This window comes from Apodemus sylvaticus, chromosome X (assembly GCF_947179515.1).
Source record: "Apodemus sylvaticus chromosome X, mApoSyl1.1, whole genome shotgun sequence".
Lineage (NCBI taxonomy): Eukaryota > Metazoa > Chordata > Mammalia > Rodentia > Muridae > Apodemus > Apodemus sylvaticus.
The window spans coordinates 42,261,758-42,287,378 of NC_067495.1; the positions used below are offsets into that span (position 1 = coordinate 42,261,758).

The following is a 25,621-nucleotide window of genomic DNA, read 5'->3' on the forward strand; positions in this document are numbered from 1 at the left end:
TGAATGCTTACTTACATCTGTTGTTCTTGTCCTGGCCCTTAGATTTTCCATCTCTATGACTCTTTATTGATTTATTGTTTTCTTTATTGCTTCTATTTCTACTTACAGGTTTTGCATAGCTTTATTAATTTCCTACACCTATTTAGTGGTATTTTCCTGGAAGTCTTTAAGGAATTTATTTGATTCATCTTTAAATACTTCTAACTGTTTGATTGTATTTTACTGTATTTCTTTAAAGGATTTATACATTTCCCCTTTAAAGGCCTCTATCGTCTATATAAGATTGGTCTTAAGGTCATTTTCTTGTGCTTTAGATGTCTTAAGATATCCAGGCCTTACTCTAGTAGGGAGTTCTACTAGCTCTGCTCTGGAGTTAACATATTATCCTGACTGTGTTCTCTTGAGGACTTTTAACTGTCTGAATGGCTTTTATCCTTTGCTGTTTCTATTGTAGTAGGTATTGGGAGGGAAGCTAGCCTCAATTGTCCTGGTATGGAAGGCCTCTGATAGTTATACTTGGGTTGCATTGTTCTGTTTCTGTAGGTCTTTACTGTTCAGGATCCTCATGTTTGTATGGTTTTAGTGCTATAGATCCCATGAAGATGGAGAAAGATGTGAAGGGAGAATGGAAGTCCTTCTGGGATAGCTAGATGTTCATGGTAGTTTAGAATGCCCAATGGACTCAGCAAAGATGAAAAATGGGTAAGGGAAGGGAAACTTACATTTATGGTTCAAACTAAACATGCTTCATGAATGTGAGACAAAAGGTGGGGTTGAATTGAGTTCTCCCTTGGATAGGCAAATGGCTTCTCAGAGCTGTCAGAAATATATTAAGGAAGGGGTTAAAATATTTGGGGAGTGGTGATTGATTGCAGGACAAGGGCTCAACCAGGTAAGTTTATTATTTGTGATATAATGGTTGATTCCTGAGGTCAAGGTCAACATGGGACAAAGCTTTATTAGGCCCAGAAGAGGGGGATTGGAATGATGATTTCAGAGCCAAATCCTCTCAGCTAGCTTATTGCCTGTACATACAAAGGCAATCAGATCTCTGAATTCATTTGTATGTTTAAAAAATGTACTTGCTGTCTTTTCTAAGAATCAAGTTGATAAGGTCATAAAATGCTGATTCAGGCATAATCAAAAAGAAAACTATGATGGATGATTGATTTGATATGGAAATAAAAGAGGCTGCTTTTGTCTGCAAGAGCTGAGTTATTTGGAGACCTCTGGAGAGATGTCTCAAGCATAACTGAAGGCTGTCAGCTAGTACCAAAGATTTAATTTGATTTGTTCTTTCACTGCTCCCAAACATCCCTTCCACAGAACCTCTCTCCAAGCTGAGGCTGTTCCTTGGAAATGTACAAGTAGTGAACTTAATGGAAGTATACATGTCATGTAGGTAACTGGGAGACTCTATCAATATTAATGATAGCAATAAAGTACAACTATTTATTTTGTTTTATTTATTTTTTTGTTTGTTTTTTATTTTTATTTTCTATATTCTTTGTTTACATTCCAAAAAAATGTTCTCTTTTCCAGTTCCCCTCCTCTACAAAAGTCCCATAAGCCCTCTTCCCTCCACCCATTCTCTGATCAGCACCCTCCTACTTTTCTGTCCTGGTACTCCCCTACAATGCTGGATCAAACCTTTCCAGGACCAGGGACCTCTCCTTCCTTCTTCTTGGGAGCCATTTTTTATGTGAATTTTGTCTTGGGTACTCAGAGCTCCTGAGCATTCTTCTGAATGCTGACCTCCAGTTGAGCCAGCACCATTTGTAGAAAAGGCTATCTTTTTTCCACTGTGTTGTATTCCATAGCTGCCTGCAGCTATTACAAACTGGGTTGCTGTAATAGAAGCTGAGGGATAGATGGGGAAGGGGCGAAAAGAAAGAAGGGCCAGGACAATGTTTCACTGATCGAGGCCAAAACTTTAATGTCAGTTAGACCTTTTAACAGTTTGGGCAAATCCTTCCTCCCAGACTCCAGGTTGAGTTCTGGTGGAAGTTGTCTAGCTTCTCCTGGAAGTTGTTGTCTCAACTGCTCCAGCAGCTGGGTGGGTCACCTGCTCAATTCAGGAATTCCTAGACCTGGAGGAACAATGAGCTTAACCTTCACTGAGCTTCTCCACCCTAGGATAAAAATTCCTGCTTTAACCTACTTCCCTATTATGTCCTAATGGCAGATTCCTGCCTGAAGCCAGGAATTGTCCTTGGGTAATGTCAAGTTCCTACCATGTGGACTCCCCAATATGGCTCTGTACACCACTGGATGATTTTGGCTCCTTTGTCAAAGATCAAGTGACCATAGGTATGTGGGTTCATGTCTGGGTCTTCAATCCTATTCCATTGATCCATTTGCCTGTCACTGTACCAATACAATGCAGTTTTTATCACTATTGCTCTGTAGTAATGTCTGAGGTCTGGGATACTGATTCCCACAGAATTTCTTTTACTGTTGAGAATAGTTTTAGCTATCCTGGGTTTTTTGTTATTCCAGATGAATTTGAAAATTGCTCTTTCTAACTCTATGATGAACTGAGTTGGAATTTTGATGGGGATTGAATTGAATCTATAGATTGCTTTTGGCAAGATGGTCATTTTTATTATATTACTCCTGCCAATCCACAAGCATGTAAGATTTTTCCATTTTCTGAGGTCTTCTTTGATTTCCTTCTTCAGAGACCTGAAGTTCTTGTCATGCAGATCTTTCACTTGTTTGTTTAGAGTCACACCAAGATACTTTATGCTGTTTGTGGCTATTGTGAAGGGTGTCAATTTCCTAATTTCGTTCTCAGCCTACTTATTCTTTGGGTATAGGAAGGCTACTGATTTGCTTGAGTTGACTTTTTTGTTTTGTTTTGTCTTGGTTTTTTTTTTTTTTTTTTATTTTTTAAGATAGAGTTTCTCTTTATAGGCCTGAACTCACTCTGTAAAACAGGCTGGCCTCAAACTCAGAAAGCAGCCTCCCTCTCTTTCCAAAGGGCTGGAATTAGCTGCATGTACTACAAAAAAAAAAAAAAACAAAAAGTCTTAACCACATATTTTGTTTCATTTTGTTTTGCTTTTTCGTTTTGCTTACTTTAAGAAAAGGTCTACTTTAAACAGCTCAGACTTTCCTTGAAATTTTGTATGCTATTCAGAATAACATTAACTTTCTTCCTAAGCTTCCAAAATGCTGGGCTGCTGGGCAGAATGCCAGTCCCAGATATGTAATTTTTTTTTATTTATCAAAGAATACAGGGCAGCTGTTTTTTCATTACATTATCAGAGCCACAATAAAAGGCAGATGATACAATATAAAATCTGAATAGTGCAGAAATTAACAGTATTTGTGTTTTAAGAAATTTGCCTTAGTTTATAATAGCTGCCAATGATGGTGCTGAAGAGAGACACTGAAATGTAATAACATTGTGACAAAGTATTTTCTATGTTGATATGCTTATTCCTAAGACAATTTTCAAAGAAAGTAGTTTGAGAATTTTTCATTTGCTGTTCTATTAAAATGACAGTTGAAGCTTTTAGTCTTTTATTACTAAGGAATATTAAATTGGTTAATGTCTATATAATCGTCACATAGACCAGCCATTCAATACCTCGCTAAAATGCCCTTTTTTTATTTTTGATGGTTTTATTTAGTACTTAAAAAATAGTCAGTAATGTTGTCTGCCATGCAGACAGGGAGGTAAACAAACAACAAATATTTAAGCCTGGTAAACCACTAGATCTCTATCAAAACTATTCTGTCAGTGTAGTGAAAATGTAATTGTAGATAATATTTTTTTCTGTAGTATTTCTTTACATTCCAAATGATTTCCCCTTTCCAAGTTCCACCCTCTCCATGAGTCCCACTTCCATCTGCCTGTTCTCCAATTAACCCCCTCCTACTACTCTGTCCTGGTATTCCCCTACAATGCTGCATCAAGCCTTTCCAGGAACAGGGTCTTTTCCTTCCTTTTTGGGAATGATTTGATATGTGAATTGTGTCTTGGGTATTTAGAGCTTCTGGGCTAATATCCACTTATCAGTGACTGCATTCCATGTGGGTTCTTTTGTGAATGGTTTACCTCACTTAGGATGATATTTTCCAGATCCAACCATTTGCCTACGAATTTCATGAATTCATTGTTTTTAATTGCTGAGTAGTATTCCATTGCGTAAATATACCAGATTTTCTGTATCCTTTCCTCCATTGAGGGACATCTGGGTTTTTTCTAGCTTCTGGCTATTATAAATAAGGCTTCTCTGAACTTAGTGGAGCTTGTGTCCTTATTTCATGCCAGGGAAACCTCTGGGTATATGCCCGGGAGTTGTATAACAAGGTCTTCCAGAAGTGTCATGCTCAGTTTTCTGAGGAACCACCAGACTGATTTCAAGAGTGGTTGTACCAGCTTGCAATCTCACCAGCAGTGTAGGAGTGTTCCACTTTCTCCACATCCTTGCCAAAACCTGCTGTCTCGTGAGTTTTTAATCTTAGCCATCCTGACTGGTATGAGGTGAAATCTCAGAATTGTTTTGATTTATACCCTTCACAATTTCCACAAAAAATATAAAATATCTTAGTGTGACTCTAAACAAACAAGAGAAACAAGAGAAAGATCTGTATGACAAAAACTTCAGTTCTCTGAAAAAGGAAATCAAAGAAGACCTGAGAAATGGAAAAATCTTTCATGCTCATGGATTGGCAGGATTAATATAGTAAAAATGGCCATCTTGCCCAAAGCAATCTACAGATTCAATGTAATCCACATCAAAATCCCAACTCAGTTCTCAGAGTTAGAAAGAGCAATTCTCAAATTTATCTGGGATAAAAACAAACCAAACCCAGATAGCTAAAATATTCTCAACAGCAAAAGAACTTCTGTGGGAATTAGTATCCCAGACCTCAAGCAGTACTACAGAGCAATAGTGTGAAAAACTGCATTGCATTGGTACAGAGACAGGCAGGTAGATCAATGGAAAAGAATTGAAGGCCCTGAAATGAACCCACACACCTATGGTGACTTGATCTTTGACAAAGGGGCTGAAAACATCAAGTGGAAAAAATGATAGCCTTTTCAACAAATGGTGCTTGTTCAACTGGAGGTCAGCATGCAGAAGAATGCAAATCAATACATTCTCCTGTCCTTGTACTAAGCTCAACTCCAAATGGATCAAGTATCCCCACATAAAACCAGACACACTGAACCTAATCAAAAAGAACCTGAGGAAGACCCTTGAGGACATGGGCACAGGGGAAAAGTTCCTGAACAGAACACCAGTAGCTTATGCCCTAAGATCAAGAATTGACAAATGGGACCTCATAAAATTACAAAGATTCTGTAAGGCAAAGGACACTATAGAAAGGACAAAATGGCAACCAACAAATTGGGAAGGGATCTTCACTAACCCTATATCTGACAGAGAGCTAATATCAATGTATCCAAAGAATTCAAGAAGTTAGACTCCAGAAAGCCAAATAACCCTGTTAAAAATGGGGTACAGAACTTAACAAAGAAATTTTCACCTGAAGAATTTCAAATGGCTGAGAAGTATCTTAAAAAATGTTGAACATCATTAGTCAGCTATTGTATTATGGCAAGCCCTGGATATTATACCACATGCAAATATGAGAAAATGCAGTTAAGTACAACATTTATTTTTTTCAATTTTTTTTTATTTTTTTAAGCTTGGTGTCTGAATTTGTTTTTTGTAAATATTTTGTTAATTTACATTTCAAATGTTATCCCAGTTCTTGAATTCTCATCCAAAAACACCTTTCCCAACCCATCCACACCCTTTTCCTTTTCCTGGCATTCCCCTATATGGGGGTATCTAATCTTATGAGGATATAAATGGCCTTTAAACAAAAATGAATAAATATCTTAATGAAATACTGAAAAATACAATGAAAAGGGCCAAGGCCTTTAAAGATGAAACAAAAACACAAACAATCCAATATCATCATCAAAAAAAAAAAAAAAGAAACTTAAAAAAATACAGGAAGATACAATTAAACGGGTAAAGGAAATAAATACAACTATCAAGACCTAAACAGAAAACACAAATTGAGGAAATCCTAGAGATGGAAAACCCAAGGAAGACAACAGGAACAACAGATACAAGTATTTCCAACAGAATACAAAATCTGGAGGAGAGAATTTCTAGTGTGGAAGAAACAATAGAAGAAATTGATATGTCAGTCAAAAAATGTTAAATCTTGGGTGAGGGGCCACCCCAGAAGCCCCGGGAAGGTGTGTGCAGCAACTCAAATGGAATTTTGGCATTGAATGATGAACAAATGTTGGACCAAATGTTTAGATCATTGGAACTGATGCCTCTAGAATCAACAATATAACACTGCAGACTGATCCAAGCATTTTACAGCAAACACAGCAACAGGGCAGCCTGTTTGCACAGCCAGTCACAGGAGAGTCTGGTACAACCTCCCAGAAAAGTACTCTTCAGACTTCAGAAGCACTGTCACCACCAGTGTTGTTATCCAGCCTATCTCAGGCCTGTCTTTACAGCCCACAGTGACATCTGCTAATCTGACCATTGGCCCACTGTCTGAATAGGAGTCTGTGCTGACCACCAACAGCAGCAGGACACAGGACCTCACTCAAGTTCTGACTTCACAAGGTCTTGTGTCCACCTCAACTGGCCTGCAGGAGATCACCCTGATCATCAACAACTCCAGTCTTAGCCAGGTCCTAGCCCGGGCCACCAGCCCCAAGGCCTCTTCATCCTCAGGCTCTCCACAGGAGATAACAGAGAGCATCTCTGAACTTAATCCTTCGAGTGGGAGCCTGCCTTCAACCTCACCAACGTTACCATCAGCCATTTCAGCCCAGAACCTGGTCATGACTTCATCAGGGGTGGGTGATGATGCCAATGTCACGTTGATCCTGGAAGATACTCAGGGCATGATGTCTGGAGGGCTAGATATGGTTACACTGAACATTACCTCTCATTGTCAGCAATTCCCAGCATTGCTCACACATCCCTCTCTCTCAGGCCAAGGTGGAACAGGCTCACCACAAGTCATACTAGTGAACCACACCCCACAGTCCCCATCTGCTGCTGAGGAAGAATTAGATTATGAGGTGACAGATGTCTCTGCCCAGTTGACCCCTAACAGCCAGTTTGAGGAGGGCCTTTCCCACCAGTGCCTGGACTGCGACCATGACCATGCCTTCTCCTCAGCCACCTTGATCATGCACCACAGGAAGGAGGTGCATGGGAAGGAGGCCATTCACAGCTGCCTGGTGTTGGGGTTTTGTCTAAGCTCCACCCCACACCTACCTGGCAATAGCCAGGTATGCCCCGTCCCAGAGATCTGGCCCACTATAAGAGGGGTTACTTGCCCCTCCTCTCTTTCTTTGCTCTCCCGCTCTCCCACACTTTCTCACCTCTCTGCCTCTGGGGCTCTTCCCCCCTCCACGTGGTCATGGCCGGCCTCCACTCTCTCTCTATTCTCTCTCTCTCTCCCTCTCTCTCTACCTTTCTCTACCACTAACTCCCATCCCTTACTCTGAATAAACTCTATTCTATACCATGTCTGTGTGTGTGTGGTCCCTCAGGGACAGAGGTGCCCAGGCAAGGACCCACCTGGACACCTTCCCCCACGCTGCCTAGCCACACTCACCTAACCCCCTATACTCCCCCCTTTTAAGCCCTTTCATCTTGGTGCTGAAAGTCCTTTCACTTGGTGCATCAGCTGGAACGAGAAACACCATGGGATATTAAGCCTCTTTCACCAATGGGTAAGTCTTACACCCCCCACTGGTCAGAGCAATAGTCTCTGCACTTCCTGCGTTTACCTGCAGGACCGCTGCTATTCCATCCCTCCTTCCCAGTGGAACTCAGCGGCAGCAACTGCAATGCCCCGGGCAGCAAGTGCCACTGGGCGCGGCTATCTAATTCACCCCTGCGACTTATTGCTAGGATACAAAACAAGCTAAACCACAGCCTCACAGAGGTCGTGTGTGCGCACATCCCTGCTGGACAGCAGTGTTTATTCTACTAGTTCCCCTTGTTTTCCATGGTGGCTTGGCGGCCCGCAGGGCTCATGGCCTGCTGGCCATGGTTGCGGTCTCTCCCGGGTGCCTCAGTCACCCCTGCCGCCCACGCCAGACCCCCTCCCTCACCAGAACTGCTGCTGAAGCTGTTGCTGCTGCTGCTTTCACGGCAGCTCCGCCCCTCCCACGCTGTTGCTAAGATACGAAACAAGCTACTTCCCAGCCACTGCAGGCTACCTAACTTCCAACTTCTGCTGCTGACAGGAAGTTCCACCCTATGCCTGCTTGATCACTAACTTTCCCCACTACAGCTTTTCTCGCTGACAGTCTGTACCATCAGAACCGCCGCAGGTTCTGGTAGCACAACTGTTACCCATGGCACGGTCTCTCCAGGCTCTCAGAATCGGCGATGCTGCCTCCCCGCTGCAGCAAGCCTGCACTCCTTTCCCGTTGCTGTGCCCCACCCACCACCACCATACTGTCCCGCTCTGCTGGCTACAGCGCAGATTTCTAGGGCCTTTACCAGCAAAAGCCTAGCCACAGCCCACACCCAGCTCCACACTGGCTGCTGAGATGCTCCACCAATTCTACTACCTGATTCTCTCACAGCTCTACCGCTTCTCCCTACCACCCTGTCTTCCCTCTTCTTCACTGCGCGGTCTCCCTCCCACCACTCTCAATGCCCTCTACTGTTAATACAGCAATCCATGACTGGTCTTGCAGCCATGCACAGGCAGAAGAAGCAAGGTTGGGGGACCGGGTCCCATAGCCAAGCAGTCTACACTGGCTTCCACAAGTATGTGTGCTACATGTCAGGTTCTTCCCTCTACCAGATTAGAAATTTAAATAAACATTAACCATAATAGTAAATAACCCTTTAGCTTTCAAATGAAGTCTGGCCAACCTCTTTTGGAACGAAGGGTTTCCTCTCATGCCTAGCCCACACTCCTGCTTAGGACTTCTAGACCCACCCTTGGGGGTGTATCCTAATCCGGAAGTGATCCTGAGTCTCCCATTGGCTTTTACAGCCGTCCACGAAAATCTTGGTCCAGGCGGGACACTTCCTCTGGCTTTTAAAGCTCCGGCTTTTCTAGCCCCAGCTACCAAAGGTCCTCACGATGGTCTGGGCTTTTTGGCTTAGCTGCCTTTCAGTTGTTCCTGCACTCTTCGGGACGCTGAGTTTGCAGTTAACAAATCCCTCCCCTACCCAGTGGGTGCTACTTTCCTTCGACTGTATACTTTTAAAATTAACAGTCTGGTAAATGATAAAGAATCTGAACCTCACCTATTCTGTGTTCCCACACCCTTAACTCATTTGCTCCTATAGCCTGCGTGCTCAAGTTGATGTTAACAAGCCTAAATCTGCCTAGACAAACTCATTTTCTGTCACCACAATTTAATCCATTGCTGCCAGCTTTCTTACTCTGATCCTAGCATCTTTACTAACCAAGGCAATATACTTTCCTCTACCTATGCAACCTGTCAAAGCTACTTAAGATTTCCATTCCTAGTCTCTCTTTAACTATTGCTCTCCTATCTTGCACTCAATCTTGTCAGAAGTTTGTTATTATATTTAAGACAGACAGAATTCCCAAAAGCCTGACAGCTTCTCCCAGGAGGTCTCAGAAGAAAGATGGACAGGATGCTGCCTGAAAGAGTGCAGTAGACAAACCGGATACCTTGAGTTAAATGACTTAGCTAAACAAAGGTAAGCCATTTCTCATGTCCTGGGTATCCGTTCCACAGAGAAAAAGCTGTGCATCTTCTGTGCTTGAAATCCAGACTGACAGCCAAAGCCGCCATGGAGACCAGAGACCACAAAGAACTGCTTGCTACTGGAATCTGTCATTCTTTAATAATATAACTGCTAAGTTATTGTTTATTCCTCAGACTTCTGACTACATTGACAGCTAGACAGTTATCTCCTTACCTAAACTCTGTTTCCATTAAATGCTTCATATTTCCTCTTCTTGCTCTGTCACTGTCCCAACCTTCAATTCTATTCCTTCTGATCCACAAAGGCTCATCTTAAGGACTGTTCATGTGGTTAACTCATGTTGTTATGTCTTTAATAAACTTGATAGCTACAGGAAACCTACCCAGATCTACTGCTCATGGACCAAGTAGGCTCCATCCAGATAAGTACATTTGCCCAAGTTCCCACTTTACTACCTTTCCAAAGGGTGGGATACCTTTGGGTTTCAATTGTACATCTTAAGAAAATTTTCCTTTCTCCCAAATGTACTTAGTCTTATTCCCTACCAATACTAATATGTTCCAACATCTTGGTAAGTCCAGGTCCTTGCCATATCCAGGACAGCTCCAGAGAAGCAACTTTCAGATGCTCCAATCTCCTCTCAGCTTCTCCAAATGCAGACAGCTTCTACTGGACCTGTTCTCCTGACCTATCCTCAAATGGCTCTACAAACTCTGGACAGCAAAGAAGCAGCCAGTCCTCCTGAGACTGGACAATCACCCCCCATACCCCTTTCTCTAGGTTCCCGAGAGACACGCCACCCCATTGTCAGCATGAAGCAGCCAGATCTCAACAACGACCCTATTCCTGCTTCGCCGTATTCACCATCACTTCTTTTCTTTTTTCTTTTATTAATTAGCCAAACATTGGAGAATGTTGGGGTTTTGTCTAAGCTCCACCCCACACCTACATGGCATTAGCCAGGTATGCCCCGCCCCAAAGATCTGGCCCACTATAAGAGGGGCTACTTGCCCCTCCTCTCTCTCTTTGCTCTCCCACAACCCCACACTCTCTCACCTCTCTGCCCCTGGGGCTCTTCCCCCATCCACGTGGTCATGGCTGGCCTCCACTCTCTCTCTATTCTCTCTCTCTCTCTCTCTCTCTCTCTCTCTGTCTGTCTGCCTGTCTGTCTCTCTCTCTCTCTTCCTCTCTCTCTACCTCTCTCTCTACCTCTCTCTACCACTAACTCCCATCCCCTACTCTGAATAAACTCTATTCTATACCATGTCTGTGTATGTGTGGTCCCTCAGGGGCAGAGGTGCCCAGGCAAGGGCCCGCCTGGACACCTTCCCCCCACACCACCTAGCCACACTCACCTTACCCCCTATACTCCCCCCTTTTAAGCCCTTTCATCTTGGTGCTGAAAGTCCTTTCACCTGGTCTTCAGGAAGGTCTCCAAGTGTGCCACACATACGTACCTCAAGAGGCACATGCTGACATACTATGCTGGACCCTCCTCTGCTCTCAGAAGACCAGAGTATTCAAATGTGACACCTGTGGAAAGGCATTTGCCAAACCAAGCCAGCTAGAGTGACACAGCAACACAGCCACACAGCCTCATTCACACAGGGGAGCAGCCTTGCCACTGCACTCTCTATGAGAAAACCTTCAACCAGAAGAACTTGTAACAAAAGTGCACATGTAGAAGCACACGGGAAAGCAGCCCTACAGGTGTGACTACTTTGTCATGGGCTTCACCCAGAAAAGCAACATGAAACTGCACATGAAGTGAGCACACAGCTTTGTGGGGACCTTGCGGTCAGCCACTGTGGTCTAGGAACAGGATGGGGAAAAACTAAGGATCCTCCACTTGGAGGAAGTGGTTCATGAGGTGGTGGGTGAATGGCAAACCCTGACCAATGTGCTCTGGTGCCATGGGAAGAGGCCAGAGCATCATCTTTTGAGTCCTGTGGGGGACGAGAATACTCAGACACTATTCTGAAACATCCTCCATGGAGTTCTACAGGGAACTCGAGCACAAATAGGCTCTGTTCTGAGACTTCAGGGTATCTACAATAATTTTTTAGCTAAAATTATTTGAAGAATCATCATTCAAAGACTCACAGGAAAGCAAGTAGGAAATGTACAAATGCAAAATTCAGTGTTTTCATTGTGTACAAATCACAGAACTGGGCACTACTGTGGTATGTCCTTAGCAGATGAACTGGATCTGAATATCAATTTTGTGTTGCTGCCAGCAGCTACTGCAAACTGGTTCCTGGAAGATTAGCTGAGGGATGTATAGGGAAGCAGCTAAAAGGGAATTGAGTCAAGATGACATTTTGCTGATCAAGACTGAGCTTTAATGAATGTTAGTCAATATATTAGCTTGGGAAACTCCCCCCTAGATTTTGGTGAGGTCTGGGATCTTGCTGGCTCCACTCTCAGTAGGTTGCCTGCTGAGATCAGAGAGCTGCAAGTCTAGCAGATCTGGGATGCTTCTAGGTGAGGCTGCTGTGGCTTCCAAGTGAGAGCAGAGGGCTGTATTGTTCTATAAAGAACAAGGGCCAGGAATTTCACAGGCTGAGAACTGATGGTCAGAGCAGAGGCTAAAAGCCCAGCTCAAACGCAGGAGTGGGGAGGGGGACAATTTTGGTGAGAGTTGTGTTAGCAAAAGACATATTAACATGGGCAGAAAACACATGTATGGTAGTGCATGAAGTTCAGAAGCAGTGCCATTACACAAGGATGTTTTTTCTACTTTTTACTCTGCATTTTGCTAATTAGTAACAATCAGTTCTTTTTAGCCCTCTCTTTTTTATTAGATATATTCTTTATTTACATTTCAAATGATTTCCCCTTCCTTGGTTCCCTCCCCTGAACTACCATAAGCCATCTTCCCTCCCTCTGTATCCCAATCAACCCCCTCCGACTTCCCTGTCCTGGTATGCTCCTACACTGCAGCATCAAGCCTTTCCAAGACCAGGGGCCTCTCTTCCCTTTGGCGTCCAACAAGGTCATCCTCTGCTGCCTATGTGTCTGGAGCCATGGGTAACTCCACGTGTACTAGCTGGTTGATGGTTTTGTCCCTGGGAGCTCTGGGAGTATTGGGTCTAATTGAGGTAACACACATGGTATGCACTCACTCATAAGTATATATTATCCCAGAAGTTTGGAATACCCAAGACATAATTCACACATTAAATGATGCCTAGGAAGAAGGAAGAACAAAGTATGAATACTCTGATCCTTTTTAGAAGGGGGAACAAAATACCCAAAGAAGGAGGTATAGCCCGCTCCTAAGTTAATGTAACTGATGCCTTGAGAGATGCCTGGGCCAACTCTCTCCACCACACAACCTGACCCCTAGTTAGAAGAACACACAGGACAGAGCAGTGCCATGGAAGGAGGACCTGACCTGCAGACAAGGACCAGCTGCACACATAGATACATCTGTGCAGTCAATGCAGAAGCACAAGCCATACTCTGTGAGCAGGAAGTAAGAGTTTTCTAAGGGACAGTAGCTGTTCCTGTCCACTCAGTAAATGTATCCATATTTTAAGGCTAAGGGCACTTTGCCCTGTGACTGTTGTCCTCATGCACATGGAAGAGTGTTTGTTTTAGGGGATGGTTCCATGTCACCAAACCATGCTACACGAGACACAGACTCATCCCAAACCAAATCCTTCTGCACTGAGCAGTGTGTGTGCTCCAGCATTCCAAAGACAAATGGTTCCCACGTCATATCACATCAGTTCCCTTGAAGCTATTTATATGTATTATATGTAAATACCTGTGTACATAGATAGACACATGGGCCTCCATGTGACTGAGTATCTGTTGTAAATAGAAGTAGGAGTTCTCCTTACAGAGCACATTTGTGGCCACTCCCTGGTGCACCTCAGACCTCTGTCCTGTTCACTGTTTATAAATGGATACCTTTTTCACTATAACATAAAGTTGGGCACTATTTTATTTTCTAAAAAAGAAAATAGTTGCCTTTATTTTCTCTCATTGCCTCTTTGGTTCTAGAAGAGAACAGTTTTATTATAAATATTATGTGGACTTCCTCACTAGAGTCCTTAAGAGAGACATTCCACTGTTATTTTAAAAGGACATCTTTTGATTTTGTTCACTTTTGTCATCTGTATATAAGTGATATTGACAGTGACATAAAAACTTTTGTTATGTAGAAATATTTAAGTCAGAGAACTGTTAAATATTACTTCTTTTCCAAACTAATTTGTGCATTGTGTACATTTTGGGGATGAAAAAAGCCTTACTTGACTTCTTGTTATAGTGTACTTAGAAACCCAAGGTCCCTTGAAAGTCAGTGTGCACAACAGCTGTGGTAGTGTTTTCAGAAGAATTGTAATTGTGTGTGAGTTTTAATGTTTCTGTAATTCATGCACATTTTCTTTTATAATTTTCTGTGGAAATATTTTAGAAGTATTAATTATTTTGTGTGGACAGGTATCCCCCAAATTGAAAATATTGCCTTTAAATTTTTTGTGCTATTTGGGTTAGTTATTTTTCTTTCAGCATTAAGTGTTATCTCAGGTCATCTGTAAAGAGGTCTGCTACTTCCAGGTTTTGTACTGAATGCAGGATGCTGACTGTGGCATTCAGTTATCGATGTAAGGAAGACCTGACAAGGGAAATCTGAAGCCTGTTTCTATTTTGGTTAAATAGAAGAAATCTACCAGTAAACCATTTTGTGTCATTTCTCAATTTATTAGCCAACAAATATGACATGTGTATATTTTGATTTGCTTCCGTACCAACATTTATTGAGAATATAAGAAAAATGGTTTCTAGCCTCATGTGTAACTGGGGTTTTGAGGATAGAGAACTCTATTTTTAGAACTCTATATAACATAAGCTGTTTTGAAATAACTAAATGCAAAATGATATTAGGAAAAAATGTTAAATCTAAAAACAATCCTGAGTACAATACAGGAAATCTGGGATACCATGTAAAGACCCAATCGAAGAATATTAGAAATAAAAGACAATGAAGAGTCCCAGATCCAAGGACAGGAAAATTCTTTCAACAAAATTATAAAAGAAAACTTTCTGCATCTGAAGAATGAGATTTCTGTAAACATACAAGAAGCTTAATTGATGCCCCAACATAAGAAAATGCTAGGGTATTGATGCAGGAGGGAGAGATCCTTCATAGAATTGTATGGGGGTTTGCAGAGGGGAAACTGGGAAAGAGGATAACATTTGAAATGTAAATAAATAGCCAGTTAAAAAAAGAAGCTTACAGAGCACCAATTTGACAGGATGAGAAAAAGAAAATCTTCCTGCCACATAATAATCAAAACACAAAATACAGAATAAAGAAAGAATATTTAAAGCAGCAAGGGAAAAAGGCCAGGTAACATACAAAGGCAGACCTATCAGAATTATACATAATTTCTCAACAGACTATAAGTACTAAAAGGGCCTGGACAGATATCTTGCAATTGCTAAAAACCCCATAGCCTAGAATATTATACTCAGTAAAACTCTTAATCACCATAAATGAAGAAAACAAGATATTTCAAGACAAATCTAAGTGTATATAACTCTTCTGTTGCTGTGCCAAAACAGCATAAACAGGACAACTTATAGAATGAAACATTTATTGAAGGCTTACAGTTTCAGAGGATGATTCAATTGACTGTGGTAGTTTGCATGGGGATGGGTCCCTTAGGTTCATATATTTTAATGCTTTGTCCCCAGTTAGTGGACCTATTTGGGAAGGGTTAGTAGGTGTGGATTTGTTGGAAAAGATGTGTCACTATGGGAGAACTTTGAGGTTTCACAATGTCTTGCTAGTCCTAGTTTTGCTCTTTCTCTTGGCCTGAAATTTGCAGATCATATATGAGCTCTCAGCTATTTCTCCAGCATCAGTCCCAGCTGACTGTTTGCTGCTAAATTTTTAAACACAATATTCATGGAGTAACCATCTGAAACAGTGAGAAAGCACCAAATAAAATATTCCTTCTATAAACTGCCTTGGTATTGTTTTTTCATCATAGAAAGAGTAATCCTAAGACCATGGCTATTTTGGTGGTGAGCATGGCAGAAGAAAGGAAGGGAGCCATAAAAATTGATCAGTAGCTGAGAAATTAGATAGAGAGGTATTGTAGTCAGGATTTCTATTCCTGCACAAAACAACATGACCAAGAATCAAGTTGGGGAGGAAAGGGTTTATTCAGCTTACACTTCCACATTGCTGTTCATCACCAAAGGAAGTCAGGACTGCAACTCAAGCAGGTCAGGAAGCAGGAGCTGATGCAGAGGCCAGGGAGGGATGTTTCTTACTGGCTTGCTTCCCCTGGCTTGCTCAGCTTGCTCTCTTGTAGAAACTAAGACTACCAGCCCAGAGATGGTACCACCCACAAGGGGACTTCCCTCCTCAATCACTAATTGAGAAAATGACCCACAGCTGGATCTCATGGAGGCATTTCCTCAACTGAAGCTTCTTTCTATGTGATATCTCCAGTCATGTCAAGTTGACACACAAAAACAGCCAGTTAAAGAGGTAACTGTAACCTTCATGGAATTTTGAAACTTCCAAGCATCCTACAATAAGATTGCAAATCCTAAAGATTTCCAAGCACTTCCACTAAATTTGAAACAATCCTTCAAATATATTGACTTTTGGGCACCACTCTCGATAGAGCCACCACAAAAACATGTGCCTAACAGTTCTCTTGTATCATTAAAAGTAATATGGTTAATATACTAAGGCACAAATCGTATCACAAATGACTCCCATGAAGAAGTATGGAGAAGGTCCTGATCCTGGAAAGGATTGATCTAGCATTGGAGGGGAATATAAGGACAGAGAAAAAAAGGAGGGAGGTGATTGGAGAATGGATGGAGAGAAGAAGGTTTATGGGACATATGGGGAGGGGGGATCCGGGAAAGGGGAAATCATTTGGAATGTAAACAAAGAATATAGAAAATAAAAATATTAAAAAAAGTAATACGGTTAAATTATATTAAGGCCAGTCTCATTCCTAATCACTACTTGGAGATGAGCAGTGATCAAAGGAAAGGATTACAAATAAATTTATTGAAAGGGGCCGAAGAGATGGATCAGTACTTAAGAGGACTTGAACCTTTTTCAGAGGAGCAAGATTCTATTCCCAGCATATACATGAAAGCTCACAACTCTCTGTCACTGCATTTATAGGGTATCCAATGTCCTTTTCTGATCTCTTTCAGGTACCAGTTATAAATGTTATGCACACAAGCATACATACAAGAAAATATCCATATATATTAAATCAAATTAAAATTAAAAATTTGTTGAAAATGAACATTATTTAAAAAAACAATCAAAAGGTTATATAATGTACACTTTTTATGCTTTTGCAAGTAAACTATCAAGTTATGTCCTAATTTATATACTTATTTATGATAGAACCCCTTAATGTTTACGGTTTTATTATTTTAAAGGTCAATAATAAGTTTGTGTTTAACCTGGAAGTCCACTCTAAAAAATTCAGATTGCCTTTGTTCAATTTTAATTTCTTTTGCTAACTTAACAAAAATCAACCTACGGGAGGAAAGGTTTATCTTAGCTTATACTTCCAGGTTATATCCCATCATTCTGGGAAAGTAAAGGTGAGGTTTTCAAGAAGCTTGATACAGTAGATCTTCAGCAACATACTGAATACAATAAAATAAGTACTTATTATAATACAATTTTTATTATTTTCTTTTTTTAATTTCTGGAACTCTAATATCTTCATCATCCATTTACTAAGGAAAATGAACTAATTCAAAGCTGCTTATAAAAAATCTGTGTGAAAACTGAAGTGAAGTTGAAGAATTTTGTCATTTCATCTCACTTAAAATATGTAACCACCCATGGCCACATGTGAACTGGAGACCTGGAAGAGAATTCTGGGGATAAACAGGAAGGCGATGAAAGAGAATTGAGTCAAGACGACAGTTTGCCGATCAAGACTGACTTTACTATTATTTAGCCAATATATATATATATAGTTTTTAGAAAATAACCCTGCCCCCGAAACAAGAAGAAGGTCAAGAACTTCCTGGCTCCACTTCTCAGCAGGTCACCTGCTGGGAAGGTACTTCAAGTCTTGCAGGTCTCAGCTGGTCTCCAGGTGAGACTGCCCTGAGGCAGCCTTGGTTGTCAAGGTGAGAACAGCCCCACTGTTCTCAGCGGAACAAAGGCCAGGGATAACACCAGTGGAGGAAGGCTGGGTACTGCCAGCCAGGGATGTCGCAGCTTGAACTGGGTGGGTAACACCTGAGGATAGGTGGGGGCTGAGAAGTCCAGCTCAATGCTGTGGGGGAAGGGACAAAAATAAGGTCCTTTGTTAATTACTATCAGCAGAATACCCTTAGTCCTTCCATCCTAATAGACTATTCATATATTTTTGCATTTGTTAATATACATAATAGACATCTTATATTTTTATCCTTTATCTTTTTCCTAGTAAATTATAAGATTTTTATGTCAAAGATCTTTGTAGTTTTATGCTATAAACTAGCATTTCTAAAATGATTTGTTTTGTTTTATTATGTATATATTAATATACTGTTGACACATGTACAACCTGTGTGTCTAGTGCATATAAATTTCAAAAGTAGGCATCAAATCACCTGAAACTGAAATTAAGGATGGTTAGGAGCTACCATGTGGGTAACAGGAATTAAGCCTGGGTTCTGTGTAAGAGCCACAAATTCTCTAAATTTCTGTGCCATCTCTCTAGCTCCTAAACTAGCATGTAAAGCTATATTTAATGCATTCTAAGTGCACGATATATATGCCTTAGCAAGCTCCTAATAGTATATGAAGACTTTAATTTGTCTTGATCTAGAGTGTTTACATATATACTATACATAGTGGTTTCAAATTTCAGTTTCTCTGGCAACATAAAGGTTAGCTATAAGGTTATATACTCATCATTGAATGAGATGTACAGTAATCTATTAACTTTTTGGTACTGGTGTTCCAGTATAGACTCCCACACTTAAGGAACGTGCTTTACTATTAAATTCTATCACCATTCCTTTAAACCCTTAAACCCTTCAGTATCCTCAGAGTTTCACTGGCCCTGGATCTATTTTCCTTATGTTTTCTTTAGACATGTGTTTATGTTTTATGAATTTTGCAGTTTTTACCTGAAAATCACTTTATCTTTATCTTTTCTGTAACTTTAAACATTAAGATGCTAAGTTGGTTTACTATGACAGTATTTTCCAGTAACATTTCTTTCTCCAGAAAAGAAATTTTGTCTAAAATGTTCAATTTATGTAAAAAATTCATTACAGTTTCCTTTGTCTATATTGAGGTTTATTTATACTTTTGCATTTTACTCTTTATACGTTTTTGTATGTTTCTTCATTTTGATAGGTACTGTGGATTTTATTTATCTTTTAAAAAATAACCAACTTTTGCCTTATTGATCATTTCCTTTGTACATTTATTTTAGTTTAATGGGTGTTTGGTATTATGTTACTATACTTATTGTTGCATCTGCTTATTGACAAATTTAATTTGTATGTTTTCTAGAATGTTTGCTTCTATCTTATGGATACTGACTTCAAATTTCAGTTTCACTGCCTTCATAAAGGTTATCTGTTAAGAATATGCTCTCATCATTGGAAAGGCTGCACTATAATCTATTTAGTTTATATTTTGTGATACCTTAGTTTGAATCTAAAATCTCACACACATAAGGCAGACTTTACATTATTAACCTCTACATTATACCCTTGTTTGGCTTACTCTGTTATTATTTTATTCTGGCTATTTTGCATGTTTAATCATCTTTAAATTTTACTATTTTTATTTTATTTTTATTTGCCTATGGTTTCTAGTTAGAACTTTATATGTAATTAATTCACTTTATTTAATTATGCTTTCTTTTGCAAGAATATTTCATAAATATATAGGTGTCGTGTAATTTGAATTGAATATTTTAGTTAATATGAATTTTCTGAACTATAATTTGAATGTTAAATACCTCGAAACATGGGTAGTGTGGAATTAAATAGCATAGGAATTTAGTAGTTCCATAATATAAAATTATGCTAATTTTTAATATGTTTTTTAGCTATTGGCACTTTATTATCTGAGAAATATTATTTCCTTCTCATTTATTTTTATTGTTTCAATTTATATTATTGTATTTATTTATATTCCTGCCATTTCCCCTATTTCAGACCCCTTCCCAGTGTTCCTCACCCCATTCCTCTTCCCCCTTGCCTCTGAGATGGTTCTTCCTCACCCACCCCTCCCCCAACAAGCCTACTTCCTCCCAAAGGGCCTCAGATATCTTGAGGATTAAGCACATCTTCTCCCACTAAAGGCTGACCAGGCAGACCTCTTCTATATTTGTCTCAGCACTCTCTGACCAGTCCTGTGAATGTTCCAGGTTGGTGGCTCACTGTCTTGGAGCTCCTTGGGGTCTGGGTAAGTTGAGACTGCTGTCTTCCTATGAGGTCTCTCTTCCCTTCAGCTTCTTCATTCCTAATTCATCCCTAGGGGTCTGTGACTTCAGTTTAACGGTCTGGTATATGTATCTGCATGGTTCCTCCATCTTCCAGTCTTCACCCAATGCTGTTTATCTCCATTCATTCTCTTGGATCTCTGGGATTCTCTCAGTCTCCCACCCCTATACCTGATTGAGTTTCCCTTATGCCTTCTCCTACCTACTTCCAACCATTTCCCTCCTTTCCTTAGCCTTCTGAGATTATTTTCTACCCCCTTCTAAGTGGAATGGAAACATCCTCCCTTGTGCCTTTCTACTTGTTATACTTCTTGCAGTCTATAGGTTGTATCCTAGGTATTCTTTATCTTTTGACTATTGTTCATGAATTAGTGAGTATATACTTTTGGGTCTGAGTTACCTCTCTCAGGATGATATTTTCTAGTTCTATTCATTTGCCTGCAAAATTCATGATGTCCTCTTTTTTCCAAGCTGAATAGTATCCATTGTGTAAATGAACCACCGTTTCTGTATCCATGCTTCAGTTGAGGGACATCTGGGTTCTTTCCAGCTTCTGGCTGTTACAAATAAGGCTGCTATGAACTTGGTAGAGCATGTGTCCTTGTGGTATGAAGGGAGATCTTTTGGGTATATGCCCAAGAGTGGTATAGCTGGGTCTTCAGGTAGAACCAGTTTGAGTTTTCTGAGGAACTAACTGCCAGATTAATTTCCAGAGTAGTGGTACGAGTTTACAGACCCACCAGCAATGGAGGAAGGAATGTTCCTCTTTTTCAATACCCTAGCCAACATGCGATACTATTCCTTGATTTTGGATCTGAGCCATTCTGATTGGTGCGAAGTGAACTCTCAGCATAATTTTGATTTGTATTTCTCTGATCACAAAGGACTTTGAACATTTCTTTAAGTGCTTCTTGGTCATTCAAGATTCTTCTGTTGTGAATTCTCTATTTGCCTCAATATCCCATTTTTAACTGGGTTATTAGATTCTGGGAAAAGGTTAACTTCTCAATTTATTTATATATTTTGGATTGTAAATTACAAATCAGACATTAGCCTTCTGTCTGATGTAGGGATAGGGCAGATTTTTTCCCAATCTATAGGTTGCTGATGTGTCCTATAGATGGTATCTGTTCCATTAGAGAAGTTTTTCAGTTTCATGAGGTCGCATTTATCAATTGTTGATCTTAGGGCCAGAGCTGTTGGGACTCTGTTCAGGAAATTTCCACCTGTGCCAATGAGGTTGAGGCTTTTTCCCACTTTCTTTCCTTTTTTTTTTTTTATTTAAATCTTTCTTCTTTTTATTGAATATATTCTTCATTTACATTTCAAATGTTATACTCTTTCCCAGTTTCCCGCATCCCAGAAAATCCCAAACCCATCCTTCTTCCCCCTGCCTCCAAGAAGATGTCCCTCCACTCAACCAACTCCCAACTACCCCCCACCCCCAATTTCCCCTATGCTGGGGCATCTATTGGGCCTTCATAGGACCAAGGACTTCTCCTCCCACTAATGCCCAACAAGGCCCACAAATGGAGCTGGAACCATGTGTATCCCTTGGTTGATGACTTAGACCCTGGGAGCCCTGGGGGTTCTGCTTGGCCTACATTCTCCTTCTACCCACGAGGCTGCAAATCTCTTCAGTTCCTCTACTCCACCCTCCAACTCATCCATTGGGGACACTGTGCTCAGTCCAATGGTTGACTGTTAGCATCTGCCTCTGTATCTGCAAGGCCACTTAGGAGACAGTCATATCAGGCTCCTTTCAGTATGCATTTCTTCTCATCCACAATGATATCCAGTTTGGTGACTGTTTATAGGATAAATCCCCACGTAGGACAGTCTCTGGATGGCCTTTCCTTCAGTTTCTGCTCCACACTTTTTCTCCTTAATTGTGCCTGTGAGTATTTTGTTCCCTTTTTCAGAAAAATCGAAGCACCCACACATTAATCTTCCTTCTTCTTGAGCTTCTTATGTTCTGCGAAGTGTATCTTGTTTGTTCTTGACTTTTGTACTAATATCCACTTATCACTGAGTACATACCATTTGTGTTCTTTTGTGATTTAGTTACCTAACTCAGGATGATACTTTCTAGTTCCATCTACTTGCCTAAGAATTTCTTGAATTCATTGTTTTTAATAGCTGAGTAGTACTACATTATGTAAATATATCACATTTTCTGTATCCTTTCCTCTGTTGAAGGACATCTGGGTTCTTTCCAGCTTTGGGCTATTATAAAAAAGGCTTCTATGAACATACTGGAGCATGTGTCCTTACTACATATTGGAGCATCTTCTGGGTATATGCCCAGGAGTGGTATAGCTGGGTCCTCAGGTAGTACTATATCTAATTTTCTGAGAAACCAGCAAACTTATTTCCAGTATGGTTATACCAACTTGTAATCCCACCAGCAATGGAGGAGTGTTTGTCTTTCTCCATATCCTTGCCAGCATCTGCTGTCCCCTGAGTTTTTGACCTTGGCCATTATGACTGGTGTGAGGATGAATCTCTGGGTTGTTTTGATTTGCATTTCCCTGATAACTAAGGATGTTGAGCATTTCTTTAGGTGCTTCTCAGCCATTCCATTTTCCTCAGTTGAAATTTCTCTGTTTAGCTCTTTACGCCATTTTTAATAGGGTTATTTGACTCTCTGGTTTTTTACTACTTGAGTTCTTTGTACACCTTGGATAATACCCCTCTATCAGAGGTAGGATTGGTAAAGTCCTTTTTCTAATCTGTTGGTTGCTGTTTTGTCCTATTGATAGTGTCCTTTGCCTAACAGAAGCTTTGCAATTTTATGAGGTCCCATTTGTCAATTATTGTTCTTAGAGCATAAGCTATTGGTGTTCTGTTAAGGAAATTTCCCCCTGTGCCTACGTGTTCAAGGCTCTTCCCTACTTTCTCCTCTATAAGCTTCACTGTATCTGCTTTTTTGTGGAGGTCTTTTATCCACTTGCACCTCAGCTTTGTACAAGGAGATAAGAATGGGTTGATTTGGGGAAATACAAACTCAGGCTGTTATTCAACTGCTGGGGTCTGCCTGCCTATCAGTCTGTCAGCAGTGTAGCTGCTTCCTCCTAAGCTGTCCCAGGAGTCTCAGGCAGGTGGCTGCTGTCACCATCTGTTCGTGCCTCTCAGGAGCTCTGTCTGCCTTTCTCCCCCGCGCTGCCTCTGATCCCTCAGTGTTCGCATGCAAGCTGACATAATCGGGGACCATCTCCATAAGGACTTCCAGATCAAAGCAGATTTCTGATTGAATGGATGGCACACTGAAAAAGCCCAAGAATGAAGATAAAGCTAAAAGTTGCTGAGCCAGATAATAAGAAAAAGAAGCCAAAAAAGGAAGAGGAACAGAAGTGGAAATGGTGGCAAGGAGAAGGCATCAAATGGAAATGCCTAAGAACATAAAGGGCCTGTTTTCACTCCACCTTATGAGGCTCTGCCAGAGGGTGTCAAGTTGTACTATGATGGTAAAGTTAAGAAGCTGAGTCCCAAAGCAGAAGAAGTAGCTACATTCTTTGCAAAAATGCTTGACCATGAATAGACTGCTAAGGAAATATTGAGGAAAAATTTCTTTAAAGAGTGGAGAAAGAAAATGACTAATGACAAAAAAAAAATACAATTGCCAACCAAAGCAAATGTGACTTTACACAGATGAGCCAGTATTTCAAAATGCAATCAGAAGCTCGGAAACAGATGAGCAAGGATGAAAAATTGAAAATCAAAGAATAAAATGAAAAATTATTGAATGAATATGACTTTTCTGTAATGCATAATCTTTGAGAGCTGATTGCCAACTTCAAGAGAGAGCCTCCAGGGCTTCTCTCAGGCTGAGGTAACCACCCTAAGATGTGTATGCTGAAGAGAAGGATGATTCCTGAGTACATGATCATCAACTGTAGCAAAGATGAAAGGTTCCTTCTCCTCTTCCTGGACATAAACGGAAGGAAGTCCAATATGATAAAGCAGTTACTTGGCTGGTCTCCTGGACAGAGAATATCAAAGGTTCTATCAAACACATCATGCTGAATCCCAGTTTATGAATCAAGGGTGAGAAAGACTGGCAGAAGTATGAGACTGCTTGGCATCTGAAGAACTGTGTGGACAAGATCAGAAATCAGTATTGCAAAGACTGGAAGAGCAAAGAGATGAAAGTTTGGCAGAGAACTGTAGCACTGTATTTCATTACTAAGCTTGCTCTAAGAGTGAGCAATGAAAAGGAAGAAGGAGAGCTGGCAGGCAATGTGGGTTGCTGTTCACTTAGAGTGGATCACACCAATCTAGACCAAGAATTGGATGGTCAGCAGTATGTGGTGGAATTTGACTTTCTCTGGAAGGACTCAATCAGATACTATATCAAAGTCTCAGTTGAGAAACGAGTTTTTAAAAACTTACAACTATTTATGGAGAACAAGCAGCCTGAGGATGATCTTTTTGATCGACTTAAAGTGGTATTGTAAATAAGCACTTTCAGGATCTCATGGAGGGCTTGATTGCCAGGGTGTTCCGTACCTACAATGCCTCTGTCACCCTACAGCAGCAGCTCAAAGAGCTCACAACCCCTGATGAGAATGTACCAGGGAAGATTCTATCTTATAACTGTGCCAATTGAGCTGTTGCAATTTTTCATAACCACCAGAGGGTGCCACCAAAGACCTTTGGGAAGTCAATGATGAACTTGCAGTCTAAGATTGTTGCCAAGAAAGACCAGCTAGCAGATACTTGAAGGGACCTGAAAAGTGCTAAGGCTGATGTCAAATTCATGAAGGATACAAAGACCAAGAAGGTAGTAGAATCAAAAAAGAAGGCTGTGCAGAGACTAGAAAAGCAGCTGATGAAGCTGGAGATTCAAGCTACAGATTGATCAGAGAACAAACAAATTACCTTGGGGACCTCCACACTCAATTATCTGGACCCTAGGATCACAGTGGTTTGTTGCAAAAAAGGAGGGTCCCAATTGAGAAGATTTACAACAAAACCCAGAGGGAGAAGTTTGCTTGGGTCATTGATATGACTCATGAGGCCTACAAGTTTTGACCAGTCTCAGCAGGGGTTCTGTGAAAGGGAACAGTGTGGTTGGGAGAAGATGGAGATAAACTGAGCCTCACTTGCCCTCACACCGAAGGAGAGGCCACAAGTCCTAACAAAGCAACATCTTCACAAAAAGATAGACCTGGAGATACTATATGGGAAAGTTGAGCCAGTTGTCCTATGGACAACTTAAAAATATTTAAAAATATTTCAGATATCAAAATTCTAGCTGTATGGTTTGTTTTGAATTTTGTATTTATTTTCAAGAGAGCAAGTGGACGGAAAATTTTCAGCATCCTGCCAGGCAAATTCAGTTTTGCTGCAATGTTTGGAGCAAACATACATTTCTCAGCTACTGTGTGTGAAGTCTGATTATATTGGTGCATTTTTTACAGTTAGGGTTTTGCAATA

The 25,621-nt window shown here is 40.7% G+C and overlaps 1 pseudogene; it reads left to right on the forward strand.

The window, feature by feature from the left end:
* The first annotated feature begins 669 nt into the window (after positions 1-669).
* LOC127674449 (DNA topoisomerase 1-like) lies at positions 670-25,216 on the forward strand (annotated as a pseudogene).
* The last annotated feature ends 405 nt before the right edge of the window (positions 25,217-25,621 follow it).